The 26,107-nt window shown below is 48.6% G+C and overlaps 1 pseudogene; it reads left to right on the forward strand.

The window, feature by feature from the left end:
* The first annotated feature begins 15,625 nt into the window (after positions 1–15,625).
* On the forward strand, positions 15,626–19,525 carry LOC146177263 (uncharacterized; annotated as a pseudogene).
* The last annotated feature ends 6,582 nt before the right edge of the window (positions 19,526–26,107 follow it).

The raw sequence follows: 26,107 nt of genomic DNA on the forward strand, positions 1-26,107 counted from the left end.
TCTAAGTAAAACACAACAAGTCACCTGGCGCCAGCTTCAAACAGACACTTTTTTTAATCCGTACATGTACTCCATATGGTTCCCAGAGCAGTTCAGCCCTGTCTGTTCTCTCTGTGGACATCAAAAGGCAGACACACCACACATCCTATACTCATGTAATCAAGACAAGCCATCACAGAGTCTGCAGCTCTCTACCCAATCTCAGTGGGGGGCCGCGCTGCTCAGCTCCGACCCGGAGGTTCAACTCCGAGTCACGGAGCCAGCCGAAGAGGTCGCCAAACGACATCGTCGGTCGGCCACCTGGCGTCCGGCCTAGAAGAGGAGCCCACCGCGGGGACGGGAACGCCAACCCACCCCGCGCCTACGACCTCTTCTTTAATAAAGTTTACCTCCTCCTCCTCCTCCGAGAAGATGTGTGAACAGCGGCTCCCTGCAGCGCGTTCTCCTCAGGCCCGCGTTGCGCCGCATTTCGGGATTTATGGCCTCCGTACCCTCTACACTCGTACCGGAGGTCATAGCAGTTAGCACCGAACACACAACCACTGCGCTTACGCTGTGCTCTCTAACTGCACTGTTCGGCCTCCTTCGCGGCACGGGACAGACAGAGCCGGCAGTGTCGCCCGCTGCCATGTGTTCTGAGATCACTTTCGAAAAGCGGCCGCCTGCGCGACCGTCATAAATAAGCAGCGTGAAGCTGCTCCTTGACCTTTGTCGCCCCCTCGAAATCTCCCCCGCGACAGTGTACCCGCGATGAACACTACGATTCTGGGCGAAGCCCGCAAACCCAACTCGTTTCCATCGATACTAGTACGCTCAACATAAAACTCTTCTGGGGGGGGGGGGGGACATTGTGGTGTGGCGTGCACCAAACAAAGCAGAAACAAACACACCATGGAACACAATAGTGCAGCACTCCGCCCAGAGGCGTGCGCGTCCTGAACCACAATATTCCTTATGCACATTCGCAAACGGTAGTTAATGCATGCGACAAAACACTAAACAACACTGCTTGGCGTATACGACTCCACACAAAGCAATAAACACAGAACTATAAAGCACATAACAGATGTCCATACAAGATACATATTCCCGCACAGGAATGACTGTCCACTCCGCGCTCCAAGTCTCTTGGATCAGTAAACGTTCCCCCACTCCCAATCACTGCCTCAGCGCGTGGTCGAGCCACGGGCGATTTTTACGCCTGTCACAACTGGCAGTGGCAGAGTGGGCTAGGACTGTGACACTAAGCGCACAGCGCTTACCATCGGGATCAAACGCCCTGAAGGCTCGCATGGCACAGACGAGCCGCAGCATGCAAGATAATCGAGCGCGCCCTGCTTTCCCGCTGTGCTGCTCTCCTGCATCGCATAAGACGCTAACCGATTGTTTACACAGTTCACACGCTTCCTCGAAAGCCCGAACAAGAATGCACCTAAAGGGTGCCTCAGACTATTGTGCCTGTCTCAAAAAGCTCATTCTCAGGAGGCTCAGCCTTAGCGATGCGTGCTCTACGCAGGCGCGCACCGAGATCCCAAGGCTGGTCCTACTGCAGCCCACTTGACATGCCTGCCATCCTGCGGAGAACTGCACGCAGCTGTCGTCACACAGCGGAGAATGTTTGCAGTGAGCATTCGGCCCTTCTACAAAACCGAGCCGGATCCGTATATTTTGGGGTAAAAAGCAGCCCATATCAGCTCCAGCGGACAGCCGTAACTACTTCGTTTTTTGGACACAGCAAATATAGCCCAGATTAATTCACCACTCGCATATTCTGCGTATATTTTTGTTAAAGTGTACCTCAGATCTTACGTTTTAAACCGAACCTCGTTTAGGGAGGGCGTTAGAGAACAAGCTATTTATTCCGGTTCGGGGAATTGGGGATTAATGTGTACAATCTTTAATGTCAAGAAATAACCTTTTTGCATTGCATGGTTGCTGCAATTGTTCTTTACATAAGTTAGTGAACTAAGTGTTACAGCTTTGAAATTGAGAATTCCTTGCCCTATGTTGTAATAATTTCCCTGGCGGAAATTAGTTCTGAGAACTTTAAGGGGCTACAGGAATTTCCAAGCGGCCTGATCTCACGAGAAATCATTAAATCCTCCAAAACGTGAATCGTAGGGTACACCATAAATGTTGACGAAGGCTGAGCAAAATATTCTGCCTGCTTGACCTATACTACATCCGTGGAAGGCACTGCTTAATGAACCGTACTGTGTGTGCACATAGGGTTCGGTTTTTAGTTTAGCGCGTTTAGCTTTCATGGGTCCGCGTGACTGGTTGGGTCCTCACGAATACCAAACTCGACCCTGACTATACTGCCCAGGATGTGTGAAGGCCGTGCCCAGGATGTGTGAAGGCCGGATGACCATGGTCGGTTGCGGTAGGAGTATTAAAATCTTGTGCCCCAGGTTGTCCAGGGCCCTCTTCAATTTAGAGTTCCCTAAGCCATCACGCCGCTTCCAGACATTGATGCCCCGGCGATCCCAATGCGCCTCAGTCAGCAAGGTGTTTCAAATAGCGCCATTCTGAAAAATGAAGTGCACAAGTTATTGATGCCCCGGCGATCCCAATGCGCCTCAGTCAGCAAGGTGTTTCAAATAGCGCCATTCTGAAAAATGAAGTGCACAAGTTTGTTAGGGGTCGAAATGTTGTGCTTTCTAGTTACCGTTAAAAACTGAATAAAATTTCAATTTTGTTAGAAGTCACAATATTTTTTCCTGTCAACGTTAAAAACTGAATAAAATTTGCTGCTAGTGTGAAAGAAAATTAGTCTGAAGGGATTAGTCACGATAAGACAGGAGTCATTACGATGGTCTTCAGAAGTTGGGACAACTTTCGATTTCTTTATGTGCACGGACATCGCTCACTCTGTGGACGCCCTCTTTGTGGTCTCTACAGGAAATCAGCCGTCGCCGCCAGGAATGTTCTCGTGTTAAAGTTTTCAGCTGTAGACATCCGTGACTATTGAACACTCTCGGAGAGGGAGCTATTTTACATCTTGTTAAATTGAAACCGGGCGTTATTGTAACGATTAGGATGATGCAAATATCTGCTTTTATGCAACCTCAAAGTTTCCTCATTTCGCTCGTCTCCTTGCGTAGGTAAGCAATTTGGCCGATCATAAGCTATATGCGTAGGTTCCCAGCTCGGCTTCATTATTCATGCAACAGAATTGATACCTTTCTCTTCTTTTAACTGCGTTTGGTTCGTGTTTTCATGGAAAAATAAAATCTTTCAAAACTACTCCACGTGACCGATAAAAAATGGCTGCCATTTGTACGGCTGCGTCGTTTCTTCGCGCAGCTGCGGATGCACCCAAATATACCACATGTTGCTTCAGCGTGGCAGGCTTGAACTTTACTCGGAAGGCCGCATTACCCGCGTCTTGCGCAGCGAAGAGCGCTTGTGAATTTTCTATGTTTGTTGTGTTCTGTTGCATTTAGTGGGGCATAGGCAGCTGAGGCTATCATTCGCCAACAATAAGGTTAAGAGTGTGCATAATTTACGTCTATGAGAATATTCACTAAACAATCTCAGCGGCACTGCCTGAAAAGCGGAACACCTGCTAGGGTGCCCGATATTGATCCCGCAGCAGGCATGCGTTTTTAAAGCTGAAGTTTTACTGGGCTAGCTGCGGCGTGTTTCGCGTACGCCGGAGTTTACCCTTCAGCCGAATTTCAGCCGCGTGGCAAACGGCGTGTGGCCTACTAGCCGCCCGCTTCTTCTAGTTCACATGTGTGTTGTACGCAACGAGAGGCGCTCCAATCTTCTGCTGCTGCCTCGCTTCTTGTTCTACATCATATAACTGGCAAACTGCATTAGTACCGGTACCAATCGCAGGTCTCTGCCGGATGAACGAATGAAAAAAAATTATTTGCTACATATTTGAGCTGATTGTGAGCTTTAAAAATCACTCGAGAGCCGTGGTCGATCTTTGGATCAGGATGCCGCAATTCAATGCTGCCATTGAGACTAGCCGTATACGAGTAATTGTTCTGCTTCCTCGTCCTCGCTGGCTAGCAAGTTCTCTCAGTGTTCAGGTCGGCCTTAGGTCAGGTCCATTTCACAAGATCTAGTGCACATTTTCCGTGACACCACGAACATTTGTCTACATATTGCCAAGGGGAAATATGTAATCTGCCTAGACGTTGATAAGTATCCGGCTTGCGATCTACGCCAGTCTACTGGCCTGCCTTTTGCTTGGTGAAAAAACAGCGCAACAACAACGAGACACACGAGAGACAAGCGTTGACTTACAACTGAGTTTATTGCGAAGAAACATGCTTTCTTATACATGTGCAACAACCATGTGCGTCAAAACTATATCGCTCAAGCATTGAAAAAAGTAACAGAATTTGTAATCATGCAGGCGCGTCATTTTACAACATGTCCAGTTCACTTTTTGTTAATGCAGACAGTGTGCTGATACACTTATCACTCAGCTTCGCTATAGCAGCTGCCTCGATAATCGTGCGGACTAGCTGTTCTTTGTGTGCTTGGCAAGCAGTTCGCAGCTGCTGAGTTTCGGAGCGCAAGTTTTTGAGGGGCAGTCTCTGCAGTGAACCCCTAAATGTTGGCAAGCCTGCTCAAAATTTTTTTTATGCTCTAATCGTCTTGCATTCAAACATCTTCCTGTCTGCCCAATGTACGCCTTTCCACAGGACACCGGCAAAGAATACACAAGGCCTTCAGTACATTCAACAAAAGGGTTTTTGTGCTTTGTCAGGCACACCTGTTTTTTACCACTTGAATTAGTGTTTACCTTTCTACAGAGACTTTTCAATTTGTTAGGGTAGCATTTGGGTAGCGTTTCCGCTGGCCTCTGTATTATCGAGTACACTTGAGTACATGGGTATAACAGGGTTGTGTCCCCGCGGACAGCCGCGAGTGACGTCATCACTTAGCAATAGGCCTCACTGCACATGCGCCGTGGCTTCTGCTGCTACGCCGCCAAGTGGGATATAAGCCGTGCAGCAGCTGCTCGCTTGCAAAAGCGTATATATACGTTGAGAATTGCAGCGAGTTAATAGGGCTATGTCAATTTGGGGAAATAACGCTTGGTGCGAGCTAACACATCACCCTTAACAACATCACTAGCAAGGGCGTCTATCCGCTACCTCGAATTGGTGACGCCATCGGCTGCTTAGAAGAAGCTGAATTCTTTTCGTCTTTAAACCTGCGGTTAGGATATTGGCATGTCCCTCTAGCTGATGGCTCCAGCGCAAAGATCGCTTTTGTAACACCTGATAGCCTATATATGAATTTAATGTAATGGCCTACGGGCCTACCTACAAAGCCCTACCTACGACATGGCAGGAAAAGCAACTTAGCACGTGCAAACAGTGGCCACAAATCCCAAGGGTCCAGTAGTTCGCTCATTGTATACGTCCAGGTGGCACGGCGAACAGTGATGACGTCACGACGACGAAGAAAGCACTGCTGTCCACCACCAAGGGCTTTTTTGTGGGTCGATAAGGCGCAGATAGCAGGACTGACGGGCTGATGGCTGGCAGGCGCGAAGGGCAAGCACACTCGGCAGGAGCTCGATACCTACGACGAGGCAGGAAAAGCAACTCAGCACGTGCAAACAGTGGCCGCAAATCCCCGACGCGACTACATGCGGGCAGACATGTCAGGTATAAAGAAAGAGTTAGAAATTTTTTATCATTTCTTTCGTGAAACTGCCTTTCTAAAATATGTGAACGAAACTGGCTGTTATATAAGCGCAAAATCTTATCATTTATTAATAACCACGTCTCTGGCCTTTCTATTCGTGGTAATACAGAAACCCTTGGTTTTCGAACGCTTTGAGAACGCTATCCCGAGACCAAAACCCCTTTTCAGTGCAGTGAAGACAGAACATTGTAAACTTAAGTGGGAAAAATATTTTACTTGTCCTGAAGGAGTACACATAGCTTTTGAGGCTATCAAAGAAAAGGTTTCATCACCAGGACTTACTCTGCATTCTTCGTACAAACCCCCCAAACTCTGGAATGTTCTTGCTCCTACGCGTAATAAAAGCCATATCATTTCCGTACTTTTTTTTTTTTTTTAGTATTATTGTTTTTTGGTGCGCTACAGGAAAATAGGCAGACACTGCTTGGACCCATAGCCAGCGGCTAGTAAAGGGTCCAATGGAAAAAGTTCATAGGTTGCAGGCACCCAATCGTCAAAGTTAGAGACATCAGAAGTAGTAACTTTACAATAAACATAACAAAGTTAGTTATCGCTTATACATTCGTAAAACTACCAATGAAGAGAAGAAAATATAAACTAAAACCTCACAAATCAAACAAAAGCGCGTAGAACTTATACAAGAAATAAAGGAAAGAAAGATGAATGCATAATGTCACCACACTATAACAATACATAATGTCACATGTCGCGGAGAAATAACGCATCAGATACAATACAGGTATACGTAGAGGTTACATGGGTAATACCAGGCGAACAATGTAAGGTTACAGTAGGCAAATGCAAGTATGGACTCAAAGTGTTTCATTCATTTTAAGGTAGTATTCTTTTATTGCAATGGAAAAATTCTTGGCAAGCTTTACGTCACAGGGTAGAGAATTCCAGATTTTGACGCCCGTAAACTGCAGCATACGCTCACCATAAACGTTTCTTTTTATGGGTAAATTAAAATTTCCGTAAGTGTGGCTTCGGGTTGTACGTGACGGGATGTTAAATATAGATATATCGAAGGGGAGGTTGTTACTTACTATTTTGTGGATACATTCAGCAGTGTTTTTCTGACGAAGCAGGTCAAAAGGCAGCACGCGTAGTTTAATAAATAGTGGTTTGCTGGGTCTAGAGTAGTCTGAAAACGAGATTATTCTAAGTGCTCGCTATTTTCACTTAATAACGACAGCTCCCCAGTGCCGATTGATCAGCGTTCTGATGTCCGGAATTCATACTTCTATTCTATTTTCACTCGTGAACCTACCCTGAACACACCCTCCCTATGTCCTTCAAACATTGCTCAAATGCCCCCATTCACATAAATTCTGAAGGAATCGAAAAAATGATCGAACGTTTAAAGCTGTCAAGTAGCTCTGTCCTTGACAATATTCCTGCAAAAGTGCTTAAGTCCACCAAAGGTATTTGCAGCCTTATCTTTCAGATCATAATCACCCAGTCCTTAGCAGTTCGATTCCGGATGACTGGAAACTAAGTAGAGTATCCCCAGTGTTTCAATCAGGGAACCGCTCCGATCTATCCAGTTATCGCCCTCTTTCATTAGCTTGCATAGCCTGTAAAATAATGTAGCACATCATCTACTCCAAAGTTGCAAGCCACCTTGGTATTAACTCATTTGCGTTAAGAATAAGCGTGGCTCTCGCCCCGGTCTTTTATGCGAGACTCAAGGAGGCGGAGGAAGATGAGGAGAAAAGGCAGGGAGGTTAACCGGTAAAGGAACTGGTTTGCTACCCTTCACTGGGGGAGAGGGGTAGGTGGGTATAAAAGTTGTGGGTGAGAGAAGAATGGGTGAAGACAGTACGGTCACATCACAGACATGTCACATCACATCACGTCACAGTCATATCACGTAACAAAAAATCATAGCCTTTCGATCAGTCCTGTGCTTTTAATAACGCGGAGCAGTGCCTGGGAGGCCTTCACCGCAGACGATCGCCGTGGCCAGGTACCTAGGATCTTAATTTCAGTCAGTGGGCGTCCATCTAGGCGAGACTCAAGTCTTTGAATTCCACTAGTGACCTTCACTTGGACCTTTACTCACCTTTCCAAACCGCCGTCATATTCTTGAACGTCTCCAAAGTATTCGATCGCGTTCCCCACAAAACACTAATGTTTAAATTTTCACGACTTTGTATTGATTCATCGACTTTATCCTGAGTTAACTGTTTCCTCACGAACTGCTTTCAATACACAGTCATCGGAGGGCATCATTCCGCCACACACGAAGTAATCTCGGGCTTGCCGCAAGGATCCGTGCTTGGGCGATTGCTATTCCTTATATTTATAAATGACCTCTCCTCTGGCAGAGCATCATCCATTCGGCTGTTCGCTGACAACTTCGTGTTATACCGTCGCATTTCTTCTCACAATGACCAAGCAACCCTTCAAAACGACTTACGTAATATTGAAACCTGGTGCTCAGACTGGATGATAGAGTTCAGAGCAACCGAATGCAATATCATGCAGGTCTCACGTAAACTTTCTAGCATTTCCTATACATATTCACTAAAGGCAACTAATATATCACACGTTGAAACTTACAGGTATCTCAGCGTCCTAATCAGCAATAAACTAATGTGGAATGAGCATAGCACAAAACTAGCTGCTGACACTTCGAGAACTCTGGGCTTCATTAGAAGGTCACTTTCACTATCATCGCCATCCATTCGTTAACTGGCGTACCAATCTTTCATTCGCCCGAAGCTTGAATACGCATCCTTATCATTTTCCCCTCACCACATGTTGTTAATTAACAAAACTTAATCCATCCAGAATAGCGTTGCCCGTTTTATATCTTCAAATTAAGGCTTTTGTTTCAGCATCAGCAGTATTACGACATCTCTCGATATTAGCCCTCTAGCCCTAAGATGCAACATTTTTTTACCTATGCCTGTTCCATAACCTGTACCCAAACTTCCGCTATCTCCGTGATTCTCTAATAGTTTCAATATTGCGGACATAATCTCATCTGTAAAAATTTATGAGCATCGAGTGCTTACATGGATATACTAACGTCTTTAATAAGTCTTTTCTACCAGCCGCAATTCAAGAATGGAACCAGTTTCCCGAGCACATTGTAACCGATCGCGACCCTACTAGATTTAAAGAACGCGTGACATGTCATTTCGCTTCATAACCGATTGTTTTCTCTTCCTTTTTATTTGCAGTGCCTCTGGAAGTAGTAGGCGAATATGTCTACTTAGGACAGGTAGTAACCGCAGATCTGGACCATGAAAAGGAAATAACAAGAAGAATAAGATTAGGATAGAGCGCATTTGGCAAGCACTCGCAGATTATGTCTAGCAGCTTAGCGGTATCGCTAAAGAGGAAAGTATATAACAGTTGCATCTTACTTGTACTCACCTATGGCGCTGAAACGTGGAGGCTAACCAAGAGAGTTCTACTTAAGTTCAGGACAACTCAGAGGGCTATGGAACGAAAAATCGTAGGGGTAACATTAAGAAATAGGAAGCGTGCAGAGTGGGTCAGAGAAAAAACTCCAGTTACCGACATTCTAGTGGAAATTAAGAAGAAGAAATGGACATGGGCAGGACATGTAGTGCGAAGAGAGGATAACCGATGGTCGCTTAGGGTAACAAACTGGATTCGAAGGGAAGGAAAGCGTAGCAGTGGGCGGCAGAAAGCTATGTGGGCGGATGAGATTAAGAAGTTCGCAGGTGTCATGTGGATACAGCTAGCACAGAACCGGGTTAAGTGGAGAAATATGGGAGAGGCCTTCGCCCTGCAGTGAGTATAGTCAGGCGGATGATGATGATATCATTTGAATTGTATTGGAGCATTGTGACATTTTGTGCCTATATTTAGACCATGAACAATTATTATTTTTGTGTTAACCCCTCCCCCACCTTAGGTAATACCACACCCGGGGCCTTGAAGGGTATAATAAATAATGATGATTGTGAAATGGGGAAGGGTTAGCGTTGTATTTCTGATTGCTGAGCAATTGCCCGTCGCCCGTTCAGTCCATAAACTAAGAGCAAAACAGAAAGAAGTATACGTTGACGCGTGGGCATAACTTGCGACATAACAGGAGCAGACAATCCTTTTGAACGAAGCGGCACCTCTCAAGATGCTGTTAGTCAAAATTATTTTCGCTATATATATATATTGTGAAGAGGAAATAGTGCACGAGGAACATTCTAGGCAGTGACATCGTGATCGCTGTGCGTGTTGGACGTGACTGTGTTCGCTGTCGCTGTGCTCGTCGCTGATCTGCCCAGTCCTGCTGATCGAGTCCTGCTGATCTGCTCAATAAACCCCCATCTTACATTTGGTGGAGGTGCGGGGTGAGATCTATCCACTAGCCCTGGAACTCCGCAGCCGCACATTACCACCTCCTGCGATGCCTGAGGACGCTAACCACCAAGCCGTACAAGTTGGCTCAGCCATCATCTGTCCTGGCTCCCTCCGCCAGTTAGACCCGGCCATCTTCAGCAGCACTGACGACCATGACATTGAGAACTGGCTCATATCCTATGAGCGAGTGAGCGCTTAAAACAAATGGGATGCGGAAACGAAGTTAAGCAACGTGATTTTCCATCTTACCGGCGTAGCAAATCTATGGTTTCGGAAACATGAAGCGGACATTCCTTCATGGTCCATGTTCAAAGCCAGATTTTCTCTGAGGTTTTCGGCTGCCCGGCTGTAAGGAAACTCCGCGCTGAACCGCGCTTGCGTGCGCGGTCTCAGCAGGTAGGTGAGAATTTCACGAGTTATATCGTGGACGTCGTCGACTTGTGCAAGCGCGTGAACGCACAGATGTCAGAGGCCAACAGGATTAGGCACATTCTGCAAGGCATTGATGACGACGCCTTCCAGATGCTGACTGCTCGAGATATCCGCACCGTCGCAGACGTGGTCACACTGTGTCGAAGTTATGACCAATTGCGCGAACAAAGGGCCATAACTCGCGCGAACACCATACACTCATAGTCGCGTGCTGGTCTGACAAATGCAGCTGAACATTCTGCGCTGCTGCCACAAATCAAGAGCTTCATTCGAGAACGAGGTGCTCGACAACTCTCCCTTATGTCCTGCCATGAAGAGCTTTCGTCACACCTAGCTCCCGGTTTATTGCGCCAGGTTATTCAAGAACAAGTAGTTAATCTCTTCCTCCAGCCCCTCAATCCATGCCTGTCGCAGCCCCGTTGACATATGCGACTTTTGCTGCCCAACCGCCACCTACATATGCTCCGCCGCGACCTGCCTACGTTCAGCCGCCTCCTGGTCCTGCTCGAGAACATGGGCAGTTTATTCTACCGGCTCCATGACCGCGCAATCCCTCACGCATGACAGATAACCGGCCAATTTGTTACACTTGCGGACTGGCTAGACATATTTCTCGTTATTGTCGAAACCGTCTCCCAGTGTCGGCACCACCTACTCATGGTTCTGGATACTGGTCTTCGATGCCTCAGCATTCCGCGCCAACTGAGCATCCAGCCAGCCGTCATTTCTCCCCAGACCGCTCAGCCATGTCCGACCGCCGTTCGCCATCGCCGAGACGCCGCTCTATCTCTCCGATGCGACGTCGACAGAACGCTTCACGCGAGGAACACTAGAGGCCTCAGTTCCTGAGGCGAAACCTGCGACCCCGTCGTACTTCCCAAGTCCTCAACTGTCACTGGCAAACCTTATTGAAGTTTTCGTCGATGTCGTTGCTTTCATGGCTCTAATTGACACTGGTGCTGCGATTTCGGTTATAGACGCAAAACAATGTAGCTCTTTAAAGAAAGTGAAGACGCCAATTGCGGGACTTTCGTTGCGAACGGGCAGCGCTCAGCATATCTAGCCATTAGCAGCGTGCACCGCTCGAGTAGTTATCCAGAATTGCCTTAACGGTTGAGCTCATTGTGCTGCCAAGGCTGGGATTTCCTGTCGCGTCACGCTGCTATTATCGATTGTGCTCGAGCTGAAGAGGGGTTCTCGACTTTCCCCGATGCCTTACCAGACGCTGATCCACGAAATTCCTGTGCTAAATCCCTCGTCGCCGAAGATACCGTCCTTCCTCCCTGCTCTTCTGTGCTTGTTCGTGTCGCTTGTGCCTCTGTTAGCGATGAGACCGTTCCTTTTACACCAACTCATACTCTTCTGCGCCGCAAGTGCCTTCCATTGCCCTACGCTGTGCTCGCTATTACCGCTGGCCTTTCTATGTTATGGGTCTCTAACCCATTTGTCTCCCCTACTGCTTTACGCCATGGTGAATTTCTCGGCAGTATCCAGCCAGTCGCATCTATTCTGATCTCTGAGGAACCTGCGAACGCGTCGCACTCTGCCGAGACTGAGCTCAGTCCCCGCTTCACCTGCGCTGGCTCTACAGACTTGTTCCTCCGTTCCATAGCCGCCGATCTTCCTCCAGCGCAGCGCACTCAGCTTTTGAACCTACTATACCACTTTCGCTCTGCCTTCGACTCTCATCAAAGTTCTTTGGGTCAGATTTGTACAGTCACTCATCGCATCGACACCGGCACCCACTCACCACTGCGATAGCGCCCTGTCGTGACGCTGGGACTAAGTCGACCCGGCCTTCACTTGGTAGCGTGCAGAGACTCCGGGTTGATGAAGGATTGAATCTTCGAAGTTGGTAAAGTATATACAAGCAGGTCTAATGGCACTTTGGGAAAACTTATTTACATAAAAAAGGGTATATCAGCAAAATGGCAAGCGTTAAGAGTTCATAGCGAGAAGCGTCTTGGATGAGCCGTTTGCCCAGGGCTCAGAGCCTCATTTCGTGCTCTGCAACGTGCTTAAAACCCACTATGCTTAGTCCCTCTCTGACGATACTGACCAACCAGTTCCAGGGCACGCCCCTCAGATATCGGCAACCAATCGAACACATCACTGCACTGATGGTCTGATGCACTGACTGGTCCGGTATTGTTTCGTTGAGCATGGTCACTTTTTGGCGGGTAGAGCTTGAGAACGGCGAGGAGGTACCTTTCTATACTTCCGCAAAGATCCGATATGGTGGTTCCGGCAAGTGGATTTCCTTCTCAGAAACCCAAGTGCACGTGCGCGCCACATACTGCTCCCAGCATTGTCCCTTTCCGATAGTCGCCACTCTTTCCTGCGTTCCCGGGAAATCCTCTAATGGCCGCATTCCTCATGCTCCTTTCTTGTCCTGTACGTCAGCGGACGTGTTACTCTGTCGTCTCCTTTGGACAATAGGTATTCCTCACTTGACAATAGCGCTTCTCGACGGCAAGGGTGAACAATTGAACAAAAGCACATCCGGCAATTTCTCACAGGGCGACGTTTCTTTGTATTTTTCTTGATGTTCCCTTGACAGGGCCAATTTGGCATCTGCAGGGTCTCGACAAAGCAAAACAGGCTCACACAAAAGGATTCATGGAAACAGGCTCAATTAGAGCCCTTGCACCAACAGCACATATCCGCAGCACATATCCATGTCCACAGGCAAACAATAGAGCGCGCAAGTGCGGACCATGCACGGTCATAACAGCCCTTATCGTGTGTCTGCAACCGAACGCCAGGCTATTGAAGAGCAAGTCGACCTAATGATTCAGAATGGCCTGATTCAGCCCTCCAGCAGCCCTTGGGCGTCAACTGTTGTCCTCGTAAAAAAGAAAGATGGTTCTATCCGCTACTCTGTCAATTATCGCCGCCCGTATAAAATTACGCGAAAGGACGTCTACCCTTTCCCACGCATCGACGACGCTTTCGATTGTTTGCAAGGCGCCGAGCTCTTTTCTTCCCTACATTTACGTTCCGGGGACTGGCAAGTTCTTTTGGCAGCAGCTGATCGCCCAAAAACTGCCTTTGTAACTCTCGACGGCTTGTACAAATTTACAGTTATGCCGTTTGGTCTTTGTAATGCTCCTGCAACATTTGAGCGGATGACGGACACAGTTTTGCGTGGTCTAAAGTGGAAGACGTGCCTGTGCTATCTGGACGAAATTGTCGTCTTTTCTCCTGACTTCGACACACACCTCTACCGTCTGAAGCACGTTTTGACCTGCCTATCTGATGCCCGACTGCAGCTGAATTTAAAAAAAAAAAATGTTGTTTTTCTACCCGCCAGCTCACCATTCTTGGCCGCATTGTCTCCAAGGAAGGTGTATCTCCAGATCCTGCCAAATTTCGTGCCGTAGCAGCCTTTCCCAAACCGACTACCATCAAAGATCTACGTAGCTTCCTCGGGCTGTGCTCTTACTTTCGGCGCGTTATTAGAAATTTTGCTTCAATTGCTGCTCCCTTGGCAGACCTTCTGTCCGGCAGTTCCAACCTTTCGTCGTGGTCGTCAACGTGCGATGATGCCTTCAATACTTTACGCCGCATCCTCACGGCACCGCCTGTCCTACGTCACTCCGACCCCACAGCGCCTACTGAGGTCCACACGGACGCCAGTGGTATTAGTCTCGACGCTGTGCTCGCTCAGCTCAAATCAAGTTATACTGAATACGTGGTCGCCTATGCTAGCCGAACACTCACGAGGGCTGAATCCAGTTACTCTGTCACTGAAAAAGAGTGCTTAGCGATTATTTGGGCTCTTACTAAGTTCCGCCCTTACCTCATTGGCCACCTTTTTGACGTAGTGATGGACCACCATGCGCTTTGCTGGCTTTCCTTCCTGAAAGACCCGCCCGGCAGACTTGCAAGATGGGCTCTTCGCTTTCAGAAATATGATGTTCGCGTTGCTTACCGCTCCGGCCGCGTGCGTCTCGACGCCGATGCCCTTTTCCGCTGCCCCCTTACAGCTGAGGTCGCCAGCCTTTCCTCTTCCGACAATTCCCCGCCACCACTTCAGATCAATGACATGCCGTCAGTGCAGCGAAAAGATCCTTGGATAAATTATCTCCTAGACTTTATCTCCAATCCTGCAGCTCCTTCTCCATCGCGTGCTCTCCGCCGCCATGCTACCCACTTCGCCATTCGTGATAAGCTCCTCTACCGCCGAAACTACTGCGCAGATGGACGCAAGTGGTTGCTATTTATTCCCCGGCAGCTACGTTCGCAAATCTGTGACTATTTCCACGCGGACCCATAATCCCGTCACGCGGGCGTCTTCAAGACATACACTCATCTCCGGCTGCGTTACTACTGGCAGGGCATGTACACCTTCGAACTCAAGTATGTTCGCTCATGCCTCAACTGTCAACGTCGCAAGCCATCTCCTTAACGTTCCGCTGGAGAGTTACTGCCGTTACCCAACCCACCACGCCCTTCCCACCGCATCGGCATTGATTTGTACGGGCCGCTTCCTAACACCGCAGTGGGCAACCGCTGGTCTATCGCAGCCGTTGATCATCTGACGAGGCATGCCGAAATCGCCGCACTTCCATCTGCCACAGCTTCAGATGTAGCTTCCTTCATTTTGCAGCGATTTGTTCTTCACCACGGCGCACCTCGAGAGCTGCTCCGCGACGGAGGACGCGTTTTCTTGAGTGACGTTGGGAAAGCCTTGCTCACCAAGTGCAACATTATTCATAGAAACACCTCCGCCTATCATCCCCAGAATATTGGCCCCACTGAGCGTTTCAATCGTACCCTTGGCGACATGCTCTCTATGTATTTCTCCTCCAACCACTCAAATTGGCACCTCGTCCTTCCGTATGTCACGTACGCTTAAAATACCGCAACGCAGTCTACTACTGGCTTCCTTCTTTGTTTCTCCTCTACGGCCGTCAACCCTCTGCTACAATCGATACCATACACCCGTATCAGCCAGACATATCAGAGTATACCCCTGCGTCTCAAGCAGCCAAGCATGCGGAAGACTGTCGACAAATTGTCCGCGCATTCACGGCTAACACCCAGTACCGCCATAAATCCAACCATGACAACCAACACTCGACACCGGACTTCTCGTCTGGCGCTCTTGTGTGGCAGTGGATATCTTCTAATGCTCCTGGACTGTCTTCAAAATTTCTTGCTAAAGACCATGGCCCATACCGAGTTTTGGAGCGCACCTCCCCGGGTAATTGTGTGATGGAACCTCTTACGCCGTCTCATGATCTACGCCGGCGCCGACGCGAGATTGTTCACGTCCAGCGCCTCAAACCCTATTACGACCCTGCCGTCTTGCTCACGCCGTAAGTCGCCAGGATGTCGCCTCTTCGTCCCGCGGGTACTTGTGAAGAGGAAGAAGTGCACGAGGAACGTTTCAGGCAGTGACGTGATCGCTGCGCGTGTTGGACCTGACTGTGTTCGCTGTCGTTGTGCTCGCCGCTGATCTGCCCAGTTCTGCTGATCGGGTCCTGCTGATCTGCTCAATTAACCCCCATCCTATAATATATATATATATATATATATATATATATATATATATATATATATATATATATATGCGTGTGTGTGTGTGTGTGTGTGTGTGTTTGTGTGTGTGTGTGTGTGTGTGTGTGTGTGTGTGTGTGTGTGTGTGTGTGTGTGTGTGTGTTTATGAGTGTGTGTAGTGGCTGCACAACATTCATTCTTCCGGGTAAAGAAAGCAAACTTCCCTGAAAGAATGAGGTTAGGCAAAGAGACACAATATTGCCAGTAATGTTCAGAACTTGCTTAGAGGAGGTATTCAGGGTTTGGATTGGAGCAGCTAGGAATAAGGGTGAATTGAGAATACCTCAGTAATCTGGCATTCACTGATGACAATGTCTAGTAAAGTAGCGCAGGGAATGAATTGCAAAGAATTACTAATGACCCTGACGGGAGAAGTAGAAATGTATGGCTAAACATCAATGTGCAGAAGGCTAAGAAATTGTTCAACAGCCTACGGAAGTAAAATCAGTTCACAATATGTAGAGAAGCACTGGAAGTCAGGTGATTACGACTACTTAGAAGAGCTAGTAACCGTAGATCCGGATCGTTAAAGAAAAATAACAAGGAGAGCAAGATTCGGATGGGGTGCACTTGGCAAATACTCGCAGATTATGAGTAGCCGCTTGCCAGTATCGCTCAAGAGGAAAGTATATAACATTTACAACTTACCGCTACTCACCTATGAGGATGAAATGTTAGGGCTAAAAAAAGGCTGTACCTAAATTGAAGACTACGCAGAGGGCTATGGATCAAAAAATGGTAGGTGTAACGTAAAGAGATAGGAAGTGTGCAGAGTGGGTCAGAGAAATAACTGAAGTTAATGATATTCTAGCGGAAATTAAGATGGACAAGCAAAGCAGCAATGGGGGCTACTTGGTTGAACATTTCAAGCAATTTGTGCGCTTGTTCTGTGTGCGTCAGGATTGCTGCATCCTTGTGAGTTTGTTATAATTAGGCGCGCACATTTTTTGGGAAGAAATTGCCACAGGCAGGGCATTAGTGCGAAGAGAGGACAACCGATGGTCGCTCAGGGTAATAAATTGGATTCCATGGGAAGGGAAGCGTGGCAGGGGGCGATAGAAAGTTAAGTGGGCAGTTGCGGTTAAGAAGTTCGCACGATGCAAGAGGATGCAGCTAGCACAGGACCGAGGTTATGGAAGAAATATTAGAGAGGCCTTTGCCCTGCAGTGGGTACAGTCCGGCTGAAGATGACGATGAAATATTTTCGCCTGTAAAGCCTTTTAGAAACCTATGTTCAGTCTGGCCACAGCCAGCGAATGAAAGCTGGCGCCGCCTTCACCGCTTCTGTTTCATCATCGCAAAATTCAACGCGATCCGAATGCACTTCACTGCCCGCACCGTAAAAGAGTCTTCTAGATGCCGCCGTCTCCGCCTCGCCAACCCCCCATCCGCGCGCTCGCCACCATGATCTGACGTCCAAAAGCTTTTCGGGCGTATTTCCAGCGAATGCCTCGTGAGTACTTGAACGTAAACATGCGCCATTCATATCAGGTGTGTGAACCATAAACTCCCGCCGGAATGTGTCAATCCCCGTATTACGACTGCGCCCTCCGCGTATTTGTTTAACCAGCTTTTGTATATAACTGGGTGTATGCTGCTCGTTCGCACGGCATAAAATGCAAGCTGAGCTAGCAATGTAAAAATATGTTTTTTCGCACCAGTTGCACCTTTTTGTGCAAGTGCGGATGCTGTGGTTGAGCCTGCCAGGTTACATTTTCTTGTTTAATTTCTATTTGTCTCGGATCTTTCGGCTTGGTGAAGACAGAGGTGGCCCTCAAGCTAGGCTAAGTAAAGGGGAAGCGATGAGTCTCTATGAGCAAGAAGCGAAAATGCTAAGAGTTAAAAGGGCACAGTCACGTGAAGATGCGCGTGAAAACGCGGAGCGAGAGCGTGCAGCAAAAGAAGCTGAGGAACGCGAGGTTAGAAGAGTAGCGCGTGAGCAGGAAGAAGCGAGGGAGGCAGAGGAACGTGAAATAAAAAGAATTGAACGAGAGAAGGATTTTTTTGCTGTGGAAATAGCAGCAGTTGGTCGGAGAACGTGAGGGGAGCACTGATGACAATCGGGGCTCCGAGGTAGGGTAGGAGCGCCTAGATCGACGAGAGTTTGTCCGAGGAAGCTGATGGCTAATTTTGATGACAAAGAGATGACTTTGACGCATATCTGCAACGATTTGAGCGAATAGCTTTAGGACAAGGTTGAGAACGCTGTGACTCCGCAACAGCGTTGAGTATGTGTTTAGTCAGGGAAGCGCTCAATGTGTTTGGTAAGATGCTGCGTCTGATTACATGGATTACGATAAAGTCAAGAAAGGCACTTCTCCAAAGATTCAGGCCAACGGCAGTGGGTTTTCGCGAGCTATTCCCCACTGCAAAACCTGAGAATTCCGAAACCGCTAAGGAGGTTGCTTGTTGCATAGCCAACTATTTCGACAGGGGGCTTCAGATGTCCAACACAGAAAAGAGTTTCTAAGGCGTGCGTGAAAAACTGGTGACATAGCAGTTCCTCGTATGCTGCAGTCCACACTTAACGGTATTCCTGAAAGAAATAAATTTCTGTTCATTAGAAGAGGTTGCCGAGAATGCAGACCAGTTTCTCGAAGATCAAGTTCTCAGGAATATAAGTGAGGGGAAGGAAGAAAATCAGAAGGGTTCAGCTATAAATTCAGCAAAACCAAGACCCACTGGCGGGGCGTCTAAGGCGCTAATTAGATGTTTCCTCTCTAACAGGGTGGGACACCAGGGTGGGACACTGTAGATTTAGTAGTGCGGCCCGGAGGACGCAGGTCGTGTGTCGAGGTTGCAATAGGAGGTGGCATACTGTGGAAGGATGCCAATATGGAATGCAGGACCGAGCTGCATGTATTGTTGATTTAAAGAAATAACTAATCGCACCACCAAATTTCCACAGCCGAAAGAGGAGCAAACGCCAATGGACAATGAAGTGAAGAGTGAAAGCACCAAGTCAAAAACAGCAATGCCAGTGTTGGCTGCAGAAATAGGAGACCGTCATATATTGGTACTTAGAGACAGTGGAGGCAATACAGTTTTGGTTCGCAGAAGCCTAGTGAGGAATGAAAATCTAACAGGGGAAGCGTCCGCTGTCACCCTGGTAGACGGCACGGTTAGGCACCTGCCGGAAGCCAGGATTTTAGTGTCAACCCCCTATTATACCGGAGAGATATTGGCAAAATGCGTACAACAACCCATCTACGACCTCATCTTGGGAAATATTCCGGGTACAAGAAGAGTCAATGACCCTGGTCCTGAATGGAGGATGATCGAGGCTGGGAAGCATCAAAACGAGGAAAGGCGCACGACTGGCCAGCAAGGGGATGGTGCAGTCAGTTTCTCGTCGGCAGTAGAGACACGAGTGCAAGAGACAGCCAGAGCGACGCAGCGGCCGCTCTCTACTCCTGTTGCGTTGTCTGAAAGTAGCACCGGGGAAATGGCAATTAAGCAAATGAAGATTCGAGCTTGCAATCCTGCTTCGAGAAATTATGGGAATTGAAGAAAAGTAGACAGAGTCGTACCTCGTTTCCGTTTCAATTGATAGACGGTCGTCTTCACAGGAAATGTTTATTTAGCTCAGGAAGGCAGGTCCAAAAGCTTGCGCTACCGAAAGATTTGCGAGAGACGGTTTTTCGCTTAGGACACGACACCATCATGGCAGAGGGTTCAGAAGACGGTGTCCCTAATCACGAAGGAGTTATTCTGGCCAGGCGTTTAAAGCGACGTTAAACGCTTTGTTAGGTCGTGCGACGTTTTCCAACACCAATGGTTGCCAAGGAAGAAGTACAGTCGTTTCTTAGTTTAACTGGGTACTACAGGGAGTTTATTGTCGATTACTCTCACATAGCCTATCCACTTGTAGAGCTCAATATGAAGGTTGTCAGTAATAAGCTGAAATGGACAGCTGAACACGAAAATGCCTTTGTGACTTTAAAACAGCATATGGCAAAGCCGCCTGTTCTGTTCGCTCCGAACTTGGACCGAGTTTTTTCTTCGCACTGACGCGTCCGACAGAGCATTGGGAGCAGTACTCGTGCAAGACGAGAATCACAAATTACATACGGTATTCTTTGCGAGTAAATAATTAACTGCTCATGAACGCAACTACTCCACCACTGAAAAGGAGTATGTGGCTGTGGTATGGGAGTTAAGAAATTCCATATTGATCTCTACGGGGGCACTTTCGAATTTAAACTGATCATCAGCCGCTCCAATATTGTCACCAACACACGTAGCAAGCAGCAGAACAATCGAGCTGGCCTTTTTAATGACCGAAGCTCCACAGAGACGAGGATGAAGCTCAGCCCCGTGCCAAGACGTTCGGCCACTTGGTGGCGCCAGAAGATGGACAGCGGTGTTCATTGCCTTCCTTCCAAGGGGCATCGAATCGATGCCGCAAGCGTCGGGGAACAATAGAAAAGCGGTGCAAGTTATACGGGAGTGTCTCTTGCTCTGGTTTGGAACCTAAAACAGTGGAACGATTGAAAGGTGGCTTTATTCTTGCGACGTGAACAATTTCACACTTTGGCTGCCGAGAGGACACCATTGCCTTGTGGTAGCACCTCGTAGTTCACCGTGCTGAGGCGGCGGAGCACCTCGTAGGGTTCAAAGTAACGCCGCAGAAGCTTTTTAGAGTGGTCTCGCAGCCGTATTGCGTTTCATACCCAGACTTAGTCGCTGGGCGTGTAAGTCTCGGTGTCGCAAGTTGTATCGCTGGGCGTCGTGTCCTTGTTGGTGCCGAATTCGCTTACGGATAAGTTGACGTGCAGCTTCTGCATCAAAAATTATTGATCAGCTCCCACGCCAGTGGAGGGAGCATAATCCGGAAGAAGCACGGCATCCAGCATAGTCAGGGGTTCGCGTTAATGGACCAATTGAAATGGAGTGAAGCGTGTAGTTTCCTGGCGCGCAGTGTTGTATGCGAACGTGATGTACGGCAGAATTCGGTCCCAGTTCCCATGATCGTCGTCTCCATACATAGAAATTAGGCTGTTGTCTTGCAGTGGGTTGGTCCACTGAGTTGAGGGACCTCGCTGGTGAGTGCCGACGTAAACGAGGTTCCCCTGTCAGTTAAGACGACTGTTGGGGCACCGTGACGGAGTACGCTGTTGTTAATGAAGAAATGTGCAACTTACTCTGCGGTACCACGGGGAATAGCCTCGGTCTCACAGTAGCGGCTGAGGTAGTCAGTGGCAGCCGCTATATGTCTGTTACCCATGGAGGACTTCGGGAATGGGCCCAGTGAGTCCATGCCGACTGGCTGAAATGGAAATTTCGGGACGTCGATAGGTTGCCGGAGCCCAGCTGGTTTAATGGTTGTTGTCTTCCGCCGCTAGAACTCATGGCGGGTACGGACGTAGTGGTGCACAACGGCAGCTAGCCTGGCCCAGAAGTACTTTTGGCGTATCCGTGGCAATGTGCGAGAAAAACAAAGATTGCCGGAAGAAAGTTCATCGTGGCACGCACGAAGAACATCGTCATGAAGCGTAGTGGGTACTACAAGCAGATAAGCAGTTTTTGTTGGACCATAGTTATTCTAGAGCATACCATCGCGCAAGGAAAATGACGACATTCGGCGCCTGAAGAGCTGAGGAGGAGTTGACATGGTTCCTTCGAGGTATTCGATTAGGGGCAAAAGTTGAGAGCCAGCTCGCTGCTCTCAGGAAGGTTGACGTTGTGATAACACTGATGAAAGCAGAATCGTCATCGGAGCTGCCCGTGTGACAGGGAGTAGGGGCGCGGGATACTCAGTATCACTGTGTTTCTTGCCGGACGTGTGCTCGATAGTAATGTCAAACTCTTGCAATCGAAGGCTCCATCGAGAAAGCCGACCTTATGGATCTTTCATGTTTGCCAGCCAACACAGTGAGTAATGGTCGCTCAGGACACGAAACGGACGACCGTACAAGCACGAACGAAATTTCATGACTGCCCACACAACAACGAAACACTCTTTTTCCGTAGTTGAGTAATTAACATCGAAAAGGCAATTGCTCACTCCCAGCCAAGGTGTCCCTCACCTCCCGGAGCCTCCTCCTCTTTGGCTTCCACCCCTTCACTCTCCATATCGCGCCCTTTTATAGCCTCTGTGTTAATACACGTCAGCCTTGTCGTCGTCTTCATCGTCTTCTGTTCACCAATCAGCACTTGCCATGTCACCGACTACTACAACTTCATTTCTTAATCCCTCATTGGACCACGTAATCCTTTTTGCCGTTGTCTTCTTTGCTTTCGCTAAAAAGCCTCTGCATTAGGCCTATCGTATGTGACAAGAGCCCCCTCTCCCAAGAGCTTTCGCTTGTAAACTGCTTACTGTTTCGCTGTAATTATGACTTCTAGCAAACCGAATATCTTCTCGAGCCAGTCTGGACTCCGCACTTAGAACACCTCCGCTGTCTTGAACACGCCCGAAGCACACCACTGACACACCACACCAAAATTGTTTTCAGAGAACACTATCACAACACCATCCCACCACTGTCATTGTCCGTACAGTGTCCTAAATAAACATACTAACGCGCACAACACATTTCATTGTTTAAACACATATCAACAAACCGACAAATAAACACACAAATGATTAACTAAAATGTAACTTCGCCTGTTCGTCTCTATTCATAAAATCTGCGCCAATATTGTATCTGCCTTTAGTAGATCGAGATTGGTTCTACATTGTCAACAGGCACTCTTTGAAGCGGTAGGCCGATAGTTGGTATCCTGCCCAGTGGTACGGGACTGACTCTGCCCTTTTGGATTGTGCTTTGGCAAACGTTGCACGACTTGGCAAAGCGTTTAAAGTCGCTTTGGACGCCTGGTAAAAAAAAAAAACTCATCAGTGATTCTGTACTCCGTCTTCTGAACCCCCTGGTGCCCGATCATGATGGTGTCGTGTCCTGAGAGTAAAACCCTCTCTCGCAAATCTTTCTTTAACACAAGCTGTTGGACCTGCCTTCCTGAGCTAAATATGCATTTCCTGTGAAGAAGACCGTCTACCAATTGAAACGGAAACAAGGTACGACTCCACCTCCTTTTCTGAATTTCCCCTACTTTCTCAAAAGCAAGCTTGCCAGCCGGAATCTTCTCTTTGCGTAATTGCCATTTCTCCCGGTGTTACTTTCAGACCAATCGCAACGGGAGTAGAGAGTGGCCGCTGCGTCGCTCTGGCTGTCTCTTGCGCTCGTGTCTCTACTGCCGACGATAAACTGACTGCACCATCCCCTTGCTGGCCAGTCGTGCCCCTTTTCTCGTTTTATTGCGAAAGCAATACTGCTTGTAGTTTGAGCCTTCAGCGTGGAACGGCGGTAACCACCATTGACCTTTCACCTTTAGATGACCCCCGTAGACGACTCCAAGCTGGCAGGAGCTGCCAACTTGTGTCTCCCGTTTCACATGGGACGGTTATGTCAGAATCAGCCTGCTAGGACCCTGACATTCACGTTACCCCTATAGGCCATTAAGTCACGGTCATATCGGTTGGTTAAAGCGAGGCTTTAACCGGGTTAAAGCGGAGTTAAAGCACTGAAGTCTCGGACACCCTTCACATAATATGGAACTGCAAAGAGCAATCAAAGAAATATAAAGCTCGAGCGCTCAGCCAAGGGGAGTGGGAGGCAGAGCTGGCCCACACGGGTCTCTCGGAGCAGCGTAGCCTGCTCCCCAGGGCCCGGGAGACAGCCCAGGCCTAAATAATCCTGGACTGAGGAAACCAACCACGCTATTCTGTTAAACAATTAAAGTTTACTCTATCTCTCCCTTATATTGTCACGGGTTCTATCGCTACCCGGACGGCAGTCCAGAAGGACAGGGTCAAAGGACGGGGTTGAGGCACAGGAAGCAGAGAGCAGGCGCTTGACCAGGCAAAAGCAGCGGCGTCCCAGAACCACGCGCACTCCGCAGAACTTCATCTTCTCCCTCCAGAACTGACACGGTTAGCACGGGTTACACTACTCCTCCCCCTGAAAGGCGCATCGTCCCGATGCGCGCTCCAGCTTAACTGAAACGTTAAATCGAGCAGAGCTCAGAGTCAGAATACGTGGTTCTAGCGTTCACAGTAAGATTTGAGGTGAACCACATGCACCACTTCACAATAGGAATCACAATAGGAATAGGAATCACCGGAACAATAGGAATCACCTCGTAATTCACGTCGCCTATACGGCGAACGACCTCGTATGGGCCAAAGTAACGTTTTAGCAGCTTCTCGCTGAGACCGCGACGGCGAACGGGAGTCCACACCCACACTTTATCACCAGGTGCAAAATGAACTTCACGATGCCGGAGGTTGTACCTGCGTGCATCGACGTGCTGGCGGTCTTGGATGCGTAGTCGTGCCAACTGTCGGGCTTCTTCAGCTTGCTGGGTTAACAGTTGGACATCGTCGTAAGAGTAGGCCTCCGGCTCATGAAGAAGTAATGCGTCAAGCATGGTAATCACCTCTCGGCCATGCACCAGGCGGAACGGCGAAAACACGGTTGTTTCTTGAGTTGCGGTGTTATAAGCGAAAGTTACGTAGGGAAGAATGTCGTCCCATGTACGGTGCTCGACGTCCACATACATAGATACCATGTCGGCCATAGTCTTATTAAGGCGCTCAGTGAGCCCATTCGTTTGGGGGTGGTATACGGCAGTTTTGCGGTGGTGCGTGTTGCTTAAACGCAAGATCTCTGCCATTAGCTGGGACACGAACGCGGCACCGCGATCTGTGATCAAAACTTCGGGAGCACCATGACGGAGGACGATGGACTCGACGAAAAACTTCGCTACATCAGCCGCTGTTGCAGAAGGTAAAGCTCGCGATTCAGCATACCGTGTGAGGTAGTCTGTAGCAACAGCTATCCAGCGGTGTCCCGAGTTGGACGTAGGAAAAGGTCCGAGCAGGTCCATGCCTACCTGCTGGAACGGAGTCATAGGCGGCGGAATGGGGTGAAGATGTCCTGCGGGTTGTACGGGCGGAGTCTTACGTCTTTGACATTCGCGGCAGGTCCTGGTATAGTGATGAACAGTCTTAGCAAGTTGAGGCCAGTAATACTTGGAACGAATTCGTGCGAGTGTTTGGCTGTATCCCAAATGCCCGGAAGTTGGGTCGTCATGACAGGCGTCCATAATTTCATTACATAAGTCAGCCGGAATAACCAGTAGCCAAGACCTCGCACTCTCTGCGAAGCTCTTTTTGTATAGCACATTGTTGCGAAGACGTAATGCGGGTAGAACGTGCAAGAAGACGCGTGGAATGGTGCCTTCTTGACCTTCCAGATGGGCGATTACTTCACGGATTTCAGCGTCGTGTCGCTGCCGCGCTGCCATATCGACCGTGCTTATGGTACCTATAAAAGCATCTTCATACTCGTCGTCTTGACCATCAGATGCTGATTCTATAGGGGCTCTCGAGAGGCAGTCAGCATCTGTGTGCCTGCGACCGGACTTATAAATTATAGTAGCATCGAATTCTTGCAACCGAAGGGCCCATCGTGCAAGTCGCCCTGAAGTGTCTCTCAGAGTGCTGAGCCAACATAGAGAGTGATGGTCGGTAACCACCTGAAATGGGCGTCCGTACGCGTAGGGTCTGAACTTATTATACGCCCAAACTACCGCGAGGCATTCTTTTTCAGTGGTCGAGTAGGTAGTCTCCGCCTTCGATAATGTTCGACTTGCGTAAGCGATTACACGCTCGGTGCCGTTCTGTTTTTGAATGAGCACTGCTCCGAGGCCCTTGTTGCTTGCGTCTGTATGAACTTCAGTGTCGGCGTCTTGGTCAAAGTGCCCGAATACAAGGGAGGTCTGTAAGCTTTGTTTGAGGCGGTCGAATGCACGCTGCTGTTCATCCGACCACTGGAAGGCGACGTTCTCCTTCGTGAGATGAGTAAGTGGTGCAGCGACATGAGAAAAACTGGGAACAAAGCGCCTATAGTAAGCACACAGGCCCAGAAACCTCCCTACGGCGTTCTTGTCCGGTGGTGTAGGAAAGGAGGCGACGGCGGCTGTTTTATCGGGATCTGGACGAACACCCGCGCTACTGACGACGTGGCCAAGAAATTTTATTTCATCTTAGGCAAACTTGCACTTTGTTGGCTTCACAGTGAGG

The sequence above is a fragment of the Amblyomma maculatum genome, chromosome 10 (assembly GCF_055883805.1).
Source record: "Amblyomma maculatum isolate TAMU_Amacu chromosome 10, ASM5588380v1, whole genome shotgun sequence".
NCBI classification, from domain to species: Eukaryota; Metazoa; Arthropoda; class Arachnida; order Ixodida; family Ixodidae; genus Amblyomma; species Amblyomma maculatum.